Genomic DNA, 6,601 nt, shown 5'->3' with positions numbered 1-6,601 from the left:
CCTGCAACTTTTATCAATGCTCCTTTCTACTTTAAGTCCAAAACACACACACACACACACACCGTGGAATGAGTCGCCCCCCACCCCTTTTCCGAGCCCCCCACTTTCATCAGCTTCCTTTGCAGCCTGCTGGCACACCTTGCCTAATGGATTTTCAAATGCAGGTACACAATTTCTTTTCAGACTTGACAGCCGTTTCCCTTTGTATTCGCAGATGGGGGGGGGGATCTGTCACTGAGTGCTTTGCCGCTATTGGATCCAAAGTAGAGACACTCCAGCGGAACGTGATTGAAAAAAGGTCAAAACAGAGACTTTGCATGTATGGATGGAGTAGGAAAAGCAAGCAAACATTATTTTAGTTACATTTGCATCACTAAAAAATGAGACAATGTAATTTCCATCTCTGTCCCGCAGCCCTGAACGCGTCACACGACCCGATGGCGGTGTCAGGTGAGCAAGTCATGTTCCAACCTGCACGTAATTGACTGCGATTTCCCACCGTCCCCGCCACGCCACACCACAGCGGCGGTGTCTTCTAATTAACTACACAGCTCTTGACAGCGTGGTGCCACCGCCATCTGGGCCCCCACTTGAAAGGAGCGCCGTGTCCTGAGGGTTCCCGTCACACCCACTGCTCCGCGGTCGGTACGACATGTCCACCTTTGACACCTTTTCTTCTAATCAAACGCAGGAAGCACGGCGAGGGACGGCTTTGTGCCGGACGTGTGGATTTTTTCGGAGAGAGAGCGACGGGTGAGAGGAAACGAGAAGGGGGAAGTAATAGCATGTGAGACGGAGGGGAGAGATGTTGATAAGGCTGTTGTCTTATCTGACTCGCTCGGCACGCTCTGGTTCATTATCAGCCCCCGGCTTGGAGAGTGACGTCTTCCTGCTACACAGCCGGAGCCCCCGGGGGGCGGCTGTCTTATTGCCGCACTCATTTCTCATCGTTTATTACAAAGAAAAACACACACGTGGACAATTAAAGAAGTCCTAGCTTGATGATGTAGCGTTTGGAGGCCTCACAGTACCTGAAATGTATACATGTACTTTCAGTACATGTATACATTTCAGTACTCAATAGCGCATTATTAGTGTGTACTTTGCTTTCATTTTTGCTGTTTCCAAATATTTCAACTTTTTTCAGACTAATGTTCTTGTAAGTACGGACTTTGTTTGCATCATATTTTGACTTTATTCCCGTAATAATATTTTATAAAATTAAAATTAAAATATAACAAAGTTTTCCCCAACCTAATAATCCAAAACGTATGTTTCTTACATATTTTGACTTTATTCCCATAATAATATTTTTTATTAAAATTAATAATAATAATAATAATAATAATAATAATAATAATAATAATAATAATAATAATAATAATAATAATAATAATAATAATAATAATATAACAAAGTTTTCCCCAACCTAATAATCCAAAACGTATGTTTCCTATATATTTTGACTTTATTCCCGTAATAATATTTTTTTAATTAATAATAACAATAATAATAATAATAATAATATACCAAAGTTTTTCCCCAACCTAATAATCCAAAATGTATGTTTCTTACATATTTTGACTTTATTCCTGTAATAATATTTTTTTAATTAAAATTACTAATAATAATAATATACCAAAGTTTTCCCCAACCTAACAATCCAAAACGTATGTTTCTTACATATTTTGACTTTATGCCGTTAATAATATTTTTTTAATTAAAATTAATAATAATAATAATATAACAAAGTTTTCCCCAACCTAATAATCCAAAACGTATGTTTCCTATATATTTTGACTTTATTCCCGTAATAATATTTTTTAAAATTAATAATAACAATAATAATAATAATAATAATAATAATAATATACCAACGTTTTTCCCCAACCTAACAATCCAAAACGTATGTTTCTTACATATTTTGACTTTATTCCCGTAATATTATTTTTAATTAAAATTAATAATAATAATAATATAACAGTTTTCCCCAACCTAATAATCCAAAACGTATGTTTCTTACATATTTTGACTTTATTCCCATAATAATATTTTTTAATTAAAATTAATAATAATAATAATATAACAAAGTTTTCCCCAACCTAATAATCCAAAACGTATGTTTCTTACATATTTTGACTTTATTCCCATAATAATATTTTTTAATTAAAATTAATAATAATAATAATATAACAAAGTTTTCCCCAACCTAATAATCCAAAATGTATGTTTCCTATATATTTTGACTTTATTCCCGTAATAATATTTTTAAAAATTAATAATAACAATAATAATAATAATAACAATAATAATATACCAAAGTTTTCCCCAACCTGATAATCCAAAACGTATGTTTCTTACATATTTTGACTTTATTCCCATAATAATATTTTTTATTAAAATTAATAATAATAATAATAATAATAATAATAATAATTTAACAAAGTTTTCCCCAACCTAATAATCCAAAACGTATATTTCCTATATATTTTGACTTTATTCCCATAATAATATTTTTTTAAATTAATAATAATAATAATAATAATAATAATAATAATAATAATAATAATAATAATAATAAAATACCAAAGTTTTTTCCCAACCGAACAATCCAAAGCGTATGTTTCTTACATATTTTGACTTTATTCCCATAATAATAATTTTTAAAATTAAAATTAAAATTAAAATTAAAATTAAAATTAAAATTAAAATTAAAATTAAAATTAAAATTAAAATTAAAATTAAAATTAAAATTAAGTTTTCCCCAACCTAATAATCAAAAACGTATGTTTCTTACATATTTTGACTTTATTCCCGTAATAATAATTTTTAAAATTAAAATTAAAATTAAAATTAAAATTAAAATTAAAATTAAAATTAAAATTAAAATTAAAATTAAAATTAAAATTAAAATTAAAATTAAAATTAAAATTAAAATTAAAATTTAGTTTTCCCCAACCTAATAATCCAAAATGTATGTTTCTTATATATTTTGACTTTATTCCCATAATAATATTTTTTTAAATTAATAATAAAACATGCTACCTACTGAATTGGGTAAAAATAAAAATGTAAAGGTGACTATAGGGGTGTTACTTCGAGTGGTTCGCACACAGGCCTCACAGCTGAGTTCGATTCCACCCTCGGCCATCTCTGTGTGGAGTTTGCATGTTTGCACATTTCGAAAACATGCTAAGTTAATTAGCAACTCCAAATTGGAGTTAGAGGTGACTATAGGGGTGTTACTTCACATTTAGAGGGCTCTAATAATGATAAAAATCACATTTAGAAGATTGCAAACTGGTTTTCTATGAAAATATTCAATTCGTGGGCTGCATGGTTGGTTGAGTGGTTCGCACACAGGCCTCACAGCTGAGTTCGATTCCACCCTCGGCCATCTCTGTGTGGAGTTTGCATGCTTCCTCCCACATTCCAAAAACATGCTAGGTTAATTAGCGACTCCAAATTGTCCATGGGTATGAATGTGAGTGTGAATGGTTGTTTGTCTATATGTGCCCTGTGATTGGCTGGCCACCAGTCCAGGGTGTACCCCGCCTCTCGCCTGAGGTTAGTCAACCACAGAACATTTATTTTGAAAAACCACAATAGAAATTTAGATAATGCATCATTTACATCAGCAACTGTTGCACAACACTTACATACAACTGATGGAAAAATACAGTATGTATTTTTTTCCATACATTTGCTGGATTGAGAAATTCAGATTGCGCCACTTCTGTTGCTTTCAATGTGGAGGTTCCACTCTAAAATGACCGAACACGACCCGAGGTAACCTGAAGTAGCCACGCAGGTATCGTCTCATTCATGGAGCTCATCATCACCCTCTTGTTGACCTTTTTCGGGTGACATCAACAACAGGGTGTTTTTGCTCACTTTAAAGCCTCACTTTGCTCCGTGGGGTCACTTCGGAGAGCTTCAAGTGGCTGGGAATTTTTTTTTTTTTTTTTTTTATGCACATGTGTTGGAAAATGGAAGCCTGCAGCACTTGTTTAGCTGAAATCGATTTTTTTTTGCATGTTCGAGAAAAGTTGTTGCCCAGATGTTGTAGTTGCATGCTATTATTTTTAAAAAAAGACCGATTCCCCTGCTGTTTATCTCCTTTTTTGTCATCCCGGACTAAATGAGAGTGGTTTTGAGGTGTAGTGCAGCATCAGTGTCTGTCTCTGTTTCTCCATGTGGGGGCCACACGGTCCCCACCAGGGGTGGCTGACAAGAGATGAGTCCCGCTTACCCCACACTGTGAGCGCTACTCTTCTTTAATCTCGCTACCCCCCCCACTTCTTCTCTTTTTATACCCTCCATCTACATTTCCTCTCAAATGATGACATGGAAAAGCTTTTCCCGCCTATTCCGTACCACGGAGCTAATCCCGTTCGCTGCTATTTTTTTCGGGGTGTCGTGCTGTTTCGGGGCTCTCGTGCTGACATGACGGTTTAGCATCAATAAAGACATGCAAACACCTGTCCAATTAGACTTGATTGTGATGCACCTCACGTTACAAGACGGATCCCGCCGCGTGGCGAGGAGATTTGGCACCACGCGTGTTAAATACCGTCGGGGTGTTGTTGCGGTTTTGTGACACTTGTCGTTCTGTAAATCCAGGTTTAGTGAAGGGTAATTGAGGGGAATTCAAGAGTCGGCTGTCAGCAAAGGACAAAAGTGTTGGGAATTATAGGCTGTATATACGCTTTACGGGTGAGTGGAATTCCAAAATGTCCAAACTTAAGTATAACATGCTGGCTTAAAGGTTGTTTGTGTTTTCCCTTTTTTTTTTTTTTTTTTTTTGTATATACCAGAATATAACTAATGGAGCATGAAGAATGTGACAATCTTGACAAGCAAACAGAGCGTTGAAAATCTTATGACGCATCCTTAAAGGTTTTTGACAAGCCACTCAAGCCAATACTTGAAAGCATCACGTACAGTAGCTCGCATATCTGCAAATATTTCATTCAAAGGACACCAATGCACTTTTAGAGTAGTCAGTGTACAGCTTGTATAGCGGTGCACATGTACTATTTGAAATCACGATCTTTTTCGTGGATTTCGATGAGATGATGCATTCATTTTTTTGTGTACATGAGCGAACACATGTCGGGGTATGGGTATAGAGTAGTCAGTGTACAGCTTGTATAGCGGTGTAGATGTACTATTTAGCAAATAAGGATAAGTGGTCGAAAATGAATGAATGAATGAGTGTCAAAGTGACTATAGGGATGCTATTTCATGTCCACAAGGCTCTAATGTTTAAAAAAACGTATATAGAAGAAAAAATATTCTATTTACAAATAAGGAATAATACGTCACAAAAAATCACTTATCACAGTCGGGTCGGGTAAAACGTAATTTCTGGGTACATGATACCATACAGCATCCATATCAAACTTACACACTAGCATTAAACTTTCATATCAAGGCGGGGGCCTCAAACTAGTTTCCTGCGGGCCACATTTGGCCCACGGGCCGCGTGTTTGAGACCCCTGCTCTAAATCTTAGAAAGTCTTCCCAAAAGCGTGGAATTTTTTCGTGGATTTTCGATGAGATGATGCATTCATTTTTTTGTGTACATGAGCGAACACATGTCGGGGTATGGGTATAGAGTAGTCAGTGTACAGCTTGTATAGCGGTGTAGATGTACTATTTAGCAAATATGTACACCCTTGTGAGGATAAGCGATAGAAAATGAATGAATTAATGAGTGTAAAAGTGACTATAGGGATGCTATTTCATGTCCACAGGGCTCTAATGTTTAAAAAAAAACAGAAGAAAAAATATTCTATTTACAAATAAGGAATAATACTTCCCAAAAAAATCACTTATCACAGTCGGGTCTGGCAATAAACACATAAGCTCACATAGCACAATCAAAGTTGCACAACACTTACATACAACTGATGGAAAAATACAGTATGTTACATTACTCTCACTTTCACACAAACTTAACTTTCACTTTCTGGAGGGGTTATGAACATGTGACGTCGAAATCACTATTTACTCGTGGATTTCGATGAGATGATGAAATGATGCGTTCATTTTGTCGGGGTATCTGTGCATTGGGTATAGAGTAGTCAGTGTACAGCTTGTATAGTGGTGTACATGTACTATTTAGCAAATATGTACACCCTCGTGAGGATAAGCGGTCAAAAATGAATGAATGAATGAGTGTCAAAGTGACTATAGGGATGCTATTTCATGTCCACAAGGCTCTAATGTTTTAAAAAAATATATAGAAGTTTTTGCTCTAACTACAAAAATGTTCTATTTACAAATAATGAATAATACTTCACAAAATCACAAAGCACAATCAAAGTTGCACAACACTTACATGCAACTGATGGAAAAATACTGGAAGAATACGCAGACCTGTGTCGAATTGTACATATATGTCTACATGTATCGGGGTATCTGTGCATTGGGTACAGAGTGTGTCAGTGGGTAATTAGAAAGATCAAAGGAGGCACTTTGCACACTTCCAGTTATAATATACTGTATACCATTTACTGTATGTGTGTGTGTGTGTGTGTGTGTGTGTGTGTGTGTGCGTGCATCTCCACAAGCTTTGATGCTGTGTAAGCTTCGT

At 35.3% G+C, this 6,601-nt stretch overlaps 1 long non-coding RNA gene across 1 annotated transcript; it reads left to right on the top strand.

The window, feature by feature from the left end:
- The first annotated feature begins 219 nt into the window (after positions 1-219).
- Positions 220-963, top strand: LOC144898461 (uncharacterized). The gene is made up of 3 exons (XR_013627340.1): positions 220-319; positions 415-450; positions 552-963. It is a non-coding gene; the product is annotated as an uncharacterized LOC144898461 (long non-coding RNA).
- The last annotated feature ends 5,638 nt before the right edge of the window (positions 964-6,601 follow it).

The sequence above is a fragment of the Doryrhamphus excisus genome, linkage group LG5, assembly GCF_037039965.1.
Source record: "Doryrhamphus excisus strain RoL-2023G ecotype Guam linkage group LG5, RoL_Dexc_Guam_v1.1, whole genome shotgun sequence".
NCBI classification, from domain to species: domain Eukaryota; kingdom Metazoa; phylum Chordata; class Actinopteri; order Syngnathiformes; family Syngnathidae; genus Doryrhamphus; species Doryrhamphus excisus.
Note: the sequence above shows the minus strand (reverse complement) of the source record. Positions and strands in the feature narration are given on the sequence as shown.